The following is a 13496-nucleotide window of genomic DNA, read 5'->3' on the forward strand; positions in this document are numbered from 1 at the left end:
TGTTGGTCAAGTAAGAAGCAGACTGCCATTGCTTTATCATCAGCAGAGGCCGAGTATAGAGGAGCAGTCAATGCCACTATTCAGGAAATTTGGCTACAACATTTCCTATCTGAGCTTGGGATTAGTGTCCATCATCCAACTCTCATCTGGTGCGATAATCAAAGTATGCTAAAGTTTTGCAGAGATCGAGTGCAGCGACAGCGTACCAAACACATCGAGATCCACATGCACTTCATTAGAGAACTCATGCATGATGGGATCATCGATCTTCAGTACTGTCCTAGTTCCGAGCAGATTGCTGACATCTTCACCAAGACTTTCACTGAGCAGAAGTTTCGATTCCTGCGAGATCGTCTCGGGGTGAAGGACACGATTGCCTAGCAGTTGTATTTTCTCTACTTTTGCATTATATTTGAGGGGGGGCTTTCTTCCCACTAGGTTTTCCCTCTTTCCTCCTTTTTTATGCATTGTATATGGGTACCTAAAATGGTCGTGTTGCCGGGACTCATTCATTGTGCATCACACTCACCTAAGTTATGCTTAAGGGGGGGTGTTGGTGTACATGCACTTAGACTAGCTGTGTTGGTGTACATGCACCTAGATTAGCTCCAGTTAACTTATTGCTTGCATGTGGCACATGTACACGTTAACATAAGATAAATCACACTTAGCTTTAGTTAGCTTTAGTTATTGCATGTACAACTAAGCTTAACTTAGTTGCTTTTATGTATTTATTCTAAAACTAATATTGTAGAATCAATTTTCATTCTTTTCTCAATTCTTGCTCGCTTCCTTCCTTCTCTTGCAAGCTTGTTTATTGTTTTGCAGATCTAGATCTGTGTATCTCAAAAATCTTACAAGGCTTGACTTCCTTATGGATCTAGGTTATAGTCTTTGCTTTGACCTAAACAGAACAATGATAATGATATAGTCTTTGCTTTAACCAGAATAGAACAATGATAATGATGATTAGTGAGATTATTATATATATAAAAATGAATATAGTTAAACATGAAAATTATGATCATCGATTCATACAATATATGGCTTGGAAGATTGCACCACATACCGGGAGGGCTCCACCGCCTGCCCGAGCCCCCATCCAATGCCCAAGAGGCCACAAGACGATTCCCAGAATTGGCCTACTACGAGCGGAGGGCTCCGCTCAGGGCGCCCTTGCCCAGGCCTCCAGCCAGCGGCGAAGAGGCCGCAGGCCGATTATCGGAATCGGCCTACTGCGAGGGGGGCTACACTCAACCTGGCCCCGATGGTTCCGGCCCCCAGCCAGTGGCCTTTTAGCTATTTGCTGCGGGCTCGGTCGGGCCGGGGGGTGAGGGAGAGGAGGGGGGCCAAGGGTGAGGGAGGGAGCGACCAAGCTGGTGGAGGGAGCGGGTGGAGTGGAGAGGGCACGAGCAGGCGACGAGACGGCAGGAGTGGGGCTATGGTGGTGAAGGGGAGAGGGAGTGGGCTGTGGTCGGTGGAGGGAGAGGGTAATTTTATTATTATTTTTTTTTTTTTTAATTTAATTTTTCTTTTTAATGTTTTAATTTTTATTTATTTTAAATTTTTTTGTTTTTTTTTAATTGTTTAGAATTTTTTTTTTTAATTTAATTTTTATTTTTTGTTATTTTATTTTAACTTTCTTTTATTCTATCTCTTAATTTTGTTTTTTGTTTTTTTGTTTTGTTTTTTTTTTTGTTTTGTTTTTTTTTTGTTTTGTTTTTTTTTTTTAAGTTTTTCTATTTTTTTTGTTATTTTCTTTTAGTTTTATTTTATGTTATTTCTTTATTTTTATAATTTTAATTTCAAAAGATAATTCTTAAATTTTTATTTTATTTTATTTTATTTTTAATTTTGTTTATTTAAATTATTTAATATAAAGATTTTTTAATTTCTTATTTTAATTGATTTTTTTTTCTTAATTTTTTTGTTTAAATTTTTTTGCTAATTATTTTAAGTTTTTTTTCTAATGAGGTTTTTATTTTTTATTTGTTTTTTTTAACTTAATTTTTTTTTAAGATTTTATTTTTGAAGTTAAATTTGTTTTTCTTTATTTTTTTGTTGAAAAATTTCATTTTTTTTTATTTTTTATTTTTTTATTTATTTTTTGTTGTTTTCTATTAATTTTTTATTCAATTGTTTTTTATTTTTACAAGTTAACTTTGGTTTTTTCTTTTTTTCTTTTTTCTTTTTCTATATATTTTTTTGTATTTGACTTCCTTTTGTCATTTTTTTTACTAAGATGAAAATCACCAACATTTAAAAAAAATTATCCACACTTAACTCATTAGAAAATTTAAAGTGTGAAAGCTAAGCCCTCTAAACAAAAAGGGTTGATGCTCATTAGTACTTTTGAAAATGAAGATGAAAATCACTAACAAAAGAAAATGTTCACACTTGATACATAAAAAACTTTAAAGTGTCAAAAATAAGCTCTCTAAAAAAATGTGCTGATGGCGCATCAACATTTTTCAAAATCAGCCTGAAAACCACTAACATTTAAAAAGATATGTTGATGATGCATCAACACTTTTCAAAATCAGCATGAAAATCACTAACGTAAAAAAAAAAATGTTCATACTTGATACATAAGAAAATTTAAAGTGTCAAAAATATGCTAGAAAAAAAGTGTATTCTCGCATCACCACTTTTCAAGATCTGGTGATTTTTTGCTACCTTAAAAAAATGGGTACCGGTTCATTTTCTTGTTTGATCGATAATTATGTTTCTTGCCCGAATCGTTCTCAACCAATGCTTTAAATTCACAAAAAAATTTGAATGTTTGATCCTTCTTCTACATGAAAAATATCCAGCATTTATCAGAAAAGTCATCAACAAATATAACATAATACATGAGTTTGCCTGTGGATGCTGTCAAGAATGGTCCACACACATCTAAATGGACTCACTCTAGAATAGACTATGCTCGCTTGTCTCTGTCGTGAAAGGAAGACTTCGTGTATTTACCCATTGTATAGCCCTTGCATGTATCAAATTTCTCTAGTGCACCTTTGGGAAAAACAATAGAGATCTGATGCATGATCTTCAAAGCCCCATGATGTAAGTGGCCTAATCGCATGTGCCACAACTCGCCAATATCTCGGTTCTACGCCATCTATGCTTTTGTACTCAAAGAAACGCACTCCTCTACCTCCAATTTATAGAGATAGTTCACCTGAATCCCTATCTTCTTTACTTGACCCATGGCTATGTGTCAAAGGAACAACTTTCCTTTGAAGAAGATCATATTATAGCCTCTATCCTTAAGCATGGATTTGGATACCAAGTTTTTCTTCAGCCCAGGCACATACATAACATTCTTCAAAGTGAGTGGAGCGCCATGCTCCCTGTGAAAAGTAATCGTGCCCAATCCAGTAGCACTATACTTAGTGTCATCACCCATCATGATATGCATCATGATAGTATCTCGAGATCTTTCTCCTCCAGGTCACTGAATAACTCCTTGTCGCCAGTCATGTGGAATGAAGCTCCACTGTTTAAGTACCATAAACCTCCCATACTTAATGACACAATGCATGCAATGAGGGAAAAGTCCAATTCGAATTGAGAAGCCAAAGCCTCACTGGCCGCTCCTCGTGAGGGCTTCTTCTTGGACTTCTTGAGTGGACAATTTGTAGCAAAATGGACTAGCTCATGACAATGAAAGCACTTATCTTTCAACATGTCTTTCTTCTTACCACCATGATAAGAATCCAATTTGGAATGGGAAGCTTTCCATTTCCCCTTCTTCTCCCTAATCACTAAGGAACAATTCTCTTCATCGCCAACCTTTGATGAAGGGTGATCCCTTGTGTTCCTCCTAATCTCCTCTTGCATCAAATCCAATGACAATCATTCCCAATATGGTAGCTTCTCCTGACCATTGAGAGAGTCCTGATAACTATGCCAACCCTTTTGGAGTCCTACAAGAGGAATATTCACCATATCGTCCTCGACAACCATGATTCCAACACTTCCAAGTTCATCATGATATTTATTGAACTTTGTCAAGTATTTTGGAATAGTCTCGCCTTTCTCCATTTTGATGTTTCAAAGTTTTTCCTTTACTTCCAATTTCCCTTGGTCATTGGTGTTCTGATAAAAGTCTGTTAATTCTTTCCACATAGTATACGGAGTTTCCTTTCCATGGAGAGTCGAGACAATGTCGTCTCGAACTCCCCCAAGGATTATCCGCCTTGCCTTCACCACACACTTCCTCCATTCGGCCATATTTTGTGCATCCGATGTTTTCGGCTTAGGAATGTCTTGATCAATGAATTCTTTCAAGCCATTATCCTCCAACACAACCTCGATTATGTCCCTCCAGGCTATAAAATTCAAGCTTCCTTCCAAGGCATACTTGAGTTGCAAACTGTAGAAGACCATCTGGCGATCCTGAAGTATGTTTTGCAAATTCAAATTTCACATTTAACCCAAAACTCAAGACTTGGAAATCTCCTCTAGTATATTTTCTTCCACTTCGATACCATGTAGAAAATCTTGTATATTCACAAGCTCATGCAATTTACTAAAGCACACGACAAGAATCTACTTCTACTTTCAACTAGTGGAAGCCAATAGATTGATGAGAACAATATTGACAAGAAGAAGATAAATCAATGACACATAAGAAAATATGTATCTGGGGAAATCCACAGCTTAAAACCCCTACTATCTATATTGCATTAAATTAGAAATCCAATATGAGTATACAATGCTTGTTCTCACAAGAACAATCCTTGCACAAGTATAATCAACTCTCAGCTCACAAGCTAGCTCAAGCCAAATCCTTAGCATATTATTATGCCGCTCTCCAAGCCCCTATTTACTTATGTAGTTCCTATGGTTGAATAATCCATATTAATGGGAATCTAGTGCTTCCAAAACTATGTAATCCAATCTACGTTGATTTTATGATTTCATGCATGATCTATACAACTCAGTAAATCATACAACTGGTAATACACTGTCCTTGCACTCTAATTTCAACTATGTCTTTCTCAGAATCGGCATGCATGAGTTTCTAATGAGGGAATCTTCAACTAACTAGAGTGACACTTGTGGATGTACTAGCCCACCAATTGATTGTTAACTCTCTATTAGTTCCACAAACAGTTTTTGCTATAGCTCTGATACTACTCATTATAGATCTGAACTGAAAATATAAGATAATAGAAATAAACCTAGAAATAATATGGTCTGAATATAGATAGAAATGCTACTTTATTGATCAAACCCTTAAGGTATGGAAACACCATACATTCACTCCTTAAGGAAGGAGAGCACTCCTCAAGTGATATGCATGTTCATATAATAATTCTTTGACATCTCTCAATGGGGAGTCTCTAGCCTCTATATAGGCCTCATACATACAATACCATGAGTCATTACCATGGTTCCCTCAATACCATCTATCTAATACCATGGGCCCATTACATTATTATTAACTACTTGTGGTCCCTTACATGATACGGGTTAACCACCTTATTTATTACTATGGTCCATCCCATTATTACATTATTCCCTTAGGTACCTCCCTTTGTACCCCATATTATCCCCCCTAGGTATACTATAGTTTGGAACTAATTTAACTGAACATAACTCAGTAAACTCAGTTATCTAATTACAACTCACAATTAAGCTCATCTCGGACCCCTAAAATTTGGGGAGAACATACGCATGAATTCAGAAAGACTTCCAACTCGAAATTCCTAAGCTAATTATGTTAATTAAACTTAATTAACTATTTACAAGTTTTTATGAGAATAGAATTTGATTTCAATTCACTATTTAAATTCAAGGACAAATTTAAACTGGAATTTCTTGTTTCCATTTCTCAACAAGAATTGGTTACCGCGTTGGTGAGGGTTGCAAAAATAAGTCTTGGAAGTATGTCTACATGTTGAGATTTGAGATGTCAATATGAAGTCATTTTGTTAGAATTCATGACTCTAGCCGATGACAGGTAAAGCATGGATATCCATTATCATTATTCCAAAGTGAAAAATGAAGATGTTAATGACTCAAAAGTACAAAGCCTATGATGAGTGAATAACATGATGGGAAGATTCAAGTGAGAAAGTTGTGGTGTCCACTTAGTTTCCAAAATTGGTATCAGAGCCAATGGCTTTGTGGATAAGTCCCTTGAGTAATGAGAGAGTTTTTTTCTATCTTATTATATTAGACAAATTAGATTAAAACGTTGTTGATAGTGGCCCATGTTAAGCCGTTGGAAGAAGCATTGGCTACACACTAAGAAATGTTGTGTGAAGCGTTCCTTTTGGTAGAGGAAATCGAAAAGTATGATTGTAGTTGTGGACCTGTCTCTTTAGATGATGGTATTGAACAAGCATGGTATTGAATTAAGAAAAGCATGCTTACTCACTCTCTCATAAGATCTTATGTGTTGTTGCTAATGGACTCATAGTAAAATTGGATATTGCGTTATTTGTTTAAGGATTTTTCCTTATGCATGGTCATCTTTAGATGATTGCTTGTGCCTATATTCTCATTTCGTATTGTTTTTTGGGTATGGGTAAATATGAATGTGTCTTGGAAGTTTGTATACATATTGAGATTCACGACCTCAATATGAAGTCATTTTATTAGAATTTGTGACTCTAACTGACGACTCGTGAACTGTGGATATCCAAGATCAGTATGCCAAAGTTAAAAATGAAGATGCAAAAGACTCAAAAGTACAAAGCCTACGATGAAGGAATACCATGATGGGAAGATTCAAGTGAGAAGGTTGTTGAGTGCAATTAGTTTCTCAAATGGAAAAGATATATCTTTAATATTCTCTTTATATATAATTTTTTTGTTATAATTTTAAAAAAATATTACATATTTATTTACCTTTGTCTCTATATATTATGTTTGTTATTAATACTTAAACTGTTAGATGTCAATTTGATATTAAAAAGTGAGTGAATTGCAAATATATATAACAAAAACCTAATGAAATAAGAATTTTTTCTCTCTTTATATAATCCATATTAAATTTTTTTTACTAATATTAAAATATATATTGAAATATTTTATTTATATTCACATTCTACACATTAAAATGCTAATACTTAAGTCAATTATATTTGGAAATATAAAATATATATGCGTAGATATTTATATATAATTACTTTTTTATATAATATATATATATATATATATATATATATATATATATATATATATATATATATATATATATATATATATATTACACGTTTAAATTATATTACACACATGTAATCTATATTTCATTTAATTATAATTTATATTAGGTTTTTTTTGTTATTAATATTTTTAAATGTTATATATCAATGAATACAATAAATTACATATGTAAAAGTATAAGAAATTTTCTACTTTAAATTATTTTCTTATAATTGATGTTTTTTTCTAAATAAAAACATGATATAAGATTAATTTATTTAAGATGGACATTGAAATATATTATTTATGTCTAATAGTAAATATTTATTTGTTATTGTATATTTTTCTTTTAACTATTATATACTAACTAAACATAGAATGAATGAAATATATATTATTTGTAAGCTTTGTAGGTCCTTCTATTTTCATTAATATAAGAGCAAGTTACATCCACATAACATAATAGTTTGGTGGCCTCAACTTGCCCGGAGGAAACTAACTTTGTTGGCCACCTAACATCATGATATGCCATCCAATAACAAAAATTAATAAGTCTTTATAACCAAGCTAGATAAGTTTGCATGTCTTTTCCTTTCGTGAATACTACATCCCTAAAAACAAAATGATCAATATTCTGAAAGACTAAAAGCTTACCGCATACAAAAAGAGAAAGGAAATTGAGAGACCAACTTGCATACTACTTTGCTCCCTCGGAAAATGCAAACTCGACCAGAGCCGGGTCCTTAGCATTGGAACCCGGGAGCTCTATCTGTGAGAAAATTCAAGGGAGGTGTTCTTCTATTCGTCGAAGGCAGCCATCCTATTTTTTCATTTGAAACTGGAGCTTCTGAAAACTCTTGTGTATAGTTAGGAAAGTCCTGCACTGCTGCTACCATGCCCACAAAGACTTGCTCCAAAAGCCTTTCCCGAGATACTCTTCATGGACCAATACAAGAAAAAGGTTTGTTTGAATTGAGTGACTCAACCACGGGCGTACCCTAGATCAAGCACCATAGCCTGCTAGTCCTCCACCTCAATTTCCATATAGTCAACGTGACAGTTCAAGTCTACCTCCCATTCCTTAATTAACTACCAGATTTCCTGATTCGTTCATTCGTGATAAGTTGTAGCCACATCATTTATGATGCTGGGAACTAGTTTTTGACCCCTCAATTTCCCCCCAAAGGAGTTTGGTTTCCCTACTGTCTCGGCCCCGTGGCTCTTCTGCCTCGACCCCTCAGGGTTGGGCTTGGTGCCCTTGCAGTTGTTGACCTAGCCATTATCATGTGCTTATAGTTTTTAGTGGAGAAAATGGTAAATCAAATTACATGCACAAGTGGTAGCCCGATCCCATAAACTCCCAACTTCCACATGACACTACAAACCTCGCTCGGTTACGTGACAGAAAGAAGCATGAAACACAACTGCCAAGGAAGAAGCATGAGACAATCATTTCCAATAAAGAACTTGAGGGACTTCCTCCCTTCTCTTCCATTGCATACCTTCCTAACCGACAAACCAAAAAATAGTTACAACCGCCACAACCCAAAGTTCATTAACATAATAGTGAGAGAATGATATGAAGAAAACACCAAAACGTATACCATAGGGATAAACTCAGTACCCAAACCATCGCAGAGCCACAAAGATATGCCCAAGAAGACTCCTACACGGACAGAGGTCATGGAACCCACATAAAAGCATCCAAGGAAAAATTTGGCCCCAAAACAAACAAAGAAAAAGCCCAGATCCATCCTCAACAAATTTGGAAAGACAAAACCTAGGAGAAAAACTGTAAACTACCCACCCCCAAGTCCTATTGATGTCAGGCCAAGCCAGAAGGATGACCCACAGACCAACCATAGAGAGAGAAGCCACATATAACCCCATCCTGGATAAGGTAATCCCGAACAAAACATACACAGAGACCATATCGAATAGATGGACTTGTTTTAGTAGGAAAACACACGCATGCACATGTGTGGAGCCTCTCTTTCTTACAAACCCCGGCAATTCAAAACCATACAGTCCCAATTCCATCAAGCAGATAAGTCATTGCATGAAGGAGATAAAGGAATGGCGATCACATATGAGTTTACCCATGCAGGGACGAGACTAGAGCGCCACCTCGAGTAAATCCGCGTGGCTCCATTGAGCTTGGCACCACCCTTCTACACTCCTCTACCGTGAGTAGAACACTTACCAACTTCTCTCATGAAGCAACTAACCAAATGCCAAAACCAAAACACTATACCGTTGTCACCTCATGTGAGAGTATTTACACTATGCATGCATTGAGCCACCACACAATATACCTCAAGCATGTGGAGAGTGGTGGATTTGTACCCCAAGGGTGTAGTCATGAATTTGTCATAATAGGATTACTTCCACCTTACACCCGATCAAGGACAAAATGAATAAAATATCATAACATCAATTATGTTATTTTTACATGGCATTTATCAACAAAATATTTATTTGTTAATAGTATATTTTTATTTAAAATTTATATACCAACTGAATAAAATATCATATAACATCAATTTTACTATTTTTGTAAGGTGTTTTTCAACTTTATATAAATAATATTATTTTTACATAAAATTTATCAACATCATACAAATAGTGTAGAAATTAAATATCTAAATTAATTTTTATATTTATTTTTTTACTTTTTTAATTACATTATCTCTGTATAAACTATAAACTTAATATAAAAATTAATAATTTATTTATAACTAACTAAACAAAAAGTTAATAAATCATTAATAAATCACTATCACCAGCCAGTGTCCATCAGTTACCATGGCCATCAAGTGGAAAGTATATCGTTTACTTCGACGCTGACATATATGGGTGGGTGTTATCTACTTCATGAAAAGGACAGGAAATCCATCGTTGACTTCACTTACCTGCAGATGGTGAAAAAAAATAATAGTCGAACTCTACATTCAGCTCTATATATAATTGCAATCGGATGGCATGTCGTTTTATTTTTCAGATTCTCACGGATCCATGGCCGAAGCGCTCCTGTTTGTGATATCAAATAGCGATGTGGAGTTCATTATGGATCCTGACAATTCTGCTTCAGGTGCTGCACCTGTCCAGAGGTGACCAGCAGCAGACAAAATAATTAGACTCCCAGGGCAGCCCCCGGTCTCATTCGATCAATACGCCGGCTATGTTACAGTCAATCAGAAGGAAGGACGGGCTCTCTTCTATTGCTTAACCGAGGCCAATAGTAAAAAATCTTTGTTGCCTCTGGCAGTGTGGCTTAATGGAGGTCTGTACAATTCTGAGATCCATATAATAGTCAATAACCTTTTTGTAAAAATTGTATTAGGGTCAATGATATATTGTGTTTTTTAAGATTGTTTTGAAGTTATATGTGTATTTTTTTTATTTTTTTAAACTGTGGTTCACGATATGTATTTTTTTTTTTTATTATTATCATATATTGAATTAATATATTATTTAATACAGTTTTTATTATATGATGGATAGATATCTTATCTAGCGTTTTCTTTTTCCGGGATTATAGCATCCATGAAGATAACCCATACATAAATTCAATGCAATTAGAAAACTGAAAAAAAAAAATGAATTAATTAAATCCTATATACAACCAAAAACATTTTCAAATTAATAAAAAATTTTGTATCTCACATTATACGCAAATATGTTTTGAGTGGGAGAAAATTAAACTCGCGACATTTCAATTATAAAGCTGATTATTGTTTAATGCGTGGGATTGCAGGTCTATGGAGCCTCGCAGGAAATCGGGCCTTTCCGCATACATAAGAAGGGTTCTTCATTGTATCTGAATAAGTAATTTCTTTCACATTCCCATGAGAGAAACAGTATGTCATGTTTCAATCATATCATGGTTAACTCATATCATGGCATCAATTTGAATATCCAATTTTTATATTGATTATTGAATAATAATTAGTACGGTTGCCTCTCATGATCACGATCTCAATTGCAAACTTACTTTTTCTGGAATCGCCTGCTGGAGTGGGATTCTCGTATACAAATACTACCTTGTTCGATACTCCGGCTTACAGATTAATAGTACTACAATACTGACACTCTCTGTCCTCCATGGTAGCTGACGATGCGTTGGTTTTTCTTATCGACTGGTTCGAGAGATTCCCTCAGTACAAGAACAGAGAATTTTATATATGTGGGGCAGAGTTACGCAGGTCAGTATATTGAGAGTTTGAAATCGTTTAACTTAATTACGTTATATAGTTTTAAATATTCCATAATTTTGATGGACAGAGCCCAATCAAATGTTTCTGTACTTTTTCGCATTATAAAAAAACGTATTATGATTCAATTTTCATAAAACCTATCATAATTCAATGGTCACCGGAATAGACACTGAATCACAATTAAAATACAATGGTATAAATTGAGAACCTTTGAATTTGTCTGTGAACCCAGGGCACTATGTTCCTAAGCTCGCGAAGAAAGTGTACGAATACAACAAATGGAATTCTAATCCGTACATAAATCTCAAGGGTTTTATGGTATATATCCGTAGTTTAAGCTTATATTTCTTATTTTTCTCTGGACTCTACACCCTAGATGGGGTGAGATTTTTTTTATGTAATGCTCTTTCTATATAATACTGTTGTGTTAATCGCGAAAATTATCGTTCAGAGATCGATGTTTTTCAGTCCATCTAATTCTCAGCTTGGTGAGTAACAGATATTTTTTGTGTACTTGGCTTAATTCAAAGTTTATTAAAATTGACTTTCCTGTACTGCGCACCAGGTGGGAAATGGGGTCACAGACGATTACTATGACAATATCGGCACTATTCAATACTGGTGGTCTCATGTTTTGATATCGGATGCCACTTATAATGCCATTATGAAAAACTGCAATTTCAAGCAACCGAATATTTCTTGGGCCTGTAATAATTACTTTAAGGATGCCGTTACTGAAATGGTTAACATAGATCTCCATGGTATTTATACCCCAGTATGCACGCAACCCGTAGGGAATGGGAGGTTCGCCAGATCGAAGAAATCGGTACAAATCAACTAATCCTAAAACTATTATTCTAGATCTAATGAGTTTAAGTAACGGGCTCTCGAATCATATGATAAGTACTATTTGTTTATGCATTTAACAGTTCGCGAGGAGGATAGCTGGCTACGACCGCTGCATTGAAAACTATGCAGAGATATATTATAATCTCCCTGATGTGCAAACAGCGCTTCACGCTAACACTACGCATATTCCCTACAGTTGGACTGGTTTCAGGTGTGTCTCAATATATTCAGACAAGTCCGGTATCTAATTTTTCATTTTGATATGAATGATCCTTCAACAAATCTATAGTTAAGTTTCCATCTTGAATGACAGTCGGACGGTTAATAATAATAATTGGAAGGATTCAGAATTCTCCATTCTTCCTATATACGAAGAGCTTATTGCAGCAGGGCTTAGAATTTGGGTTTACATGTGCTTCCTCCACCCATCAAATTATTTCAGTCCAGAATACTAGTTTCATATTCACTGAAAATCTCCGAAACTATCTGGTACCCTTGAATTACTTTTAGCATAGGTTTGGAGAGAATGCACTTTTGCATCTATTTCTTTAGCTTCATAAGATTCTTTTTTATTCTATGCAACTTGAGAGTAATAAGTTGTTTTGTCATTTGTTAATGGAAATGTTGGTATCGTCTTGTCCAGCGGCGACTTTGACTCTGTAGTACGTCACTGCATCAAGGTTATCAATTAATCAACTTAATCTTTCCGTTGCAATTTCATGGTATCCATGGTATCTCAATAATCAGGTGGGTATATTCTTAACAAAATTCTGATGTTTCATCAATGATCACATATATAACAAGTCAGTGCTCATTCGACTTTCACTGTGATATAAAGTTTTACTGATTATTTTTTGGCAATGGATTGATTAATAGACTGAAGTATATAAAGGTCTTACCTTCGCAACCGTAAGGGGGGCTGGCCACGAAGTTCCACTTTTCCAACGTCAAAGGGCGTTAAAACTTTTCCAATCATAATGGGTGACAGTTTACCAAGCACCGTCCCAACCCACAGCTGACTCTATCAAATCTCGTTAATGTTGTTTGCTGATAGGGTGATCCAACTTCTTTTTAATAAAATTTCGTGATTGAAACGCTCCGGCACATTGGGGCGGGGGCTTGTCTACCGAGGCAACAATTTTTCTCTCTATATATTGTTTGGTTTGAATTTCGTAATTTTTGAATCTTAAGATTATATATATTTTTTGGTTTGAATTTGGTAATTTTTGAATCTTAAAATTATATATTTTTGGGTTGAATTTGGTAATTTTTGAG

At 34.9% G+C, this 13496-nt stretch overlaps 1 pseudogene; it reads left to right on the plus strand.

Moving 5' to 3' along the window:
* Positions 1 to 1105: 1105 nt before the first annotated feature.
* LOC149164037 (serine carboxypeptidase 24-like) lies at positions 1106 to 13199 on the plus strand (annotated as a pseudogene).
* Positions 13200 to 13496: the final 297 nt, after the last annotated feature.

This window comes from Pinus tabuliformis, chromosome 5_1, assembly GCF_031772625.1.
Source record: "Pinus tabuliformis cultivar Carrire ecotype Pingquan chromosome 5_1, CPIR1, whole genome shotgun sequence".
Taxonomy (NCBI): Eukaryota; Viridiplantae; Streptophyta; class Pinopsida; order Pinales; family Pinaceae; genus Pinus; species Pinus tabuliformis.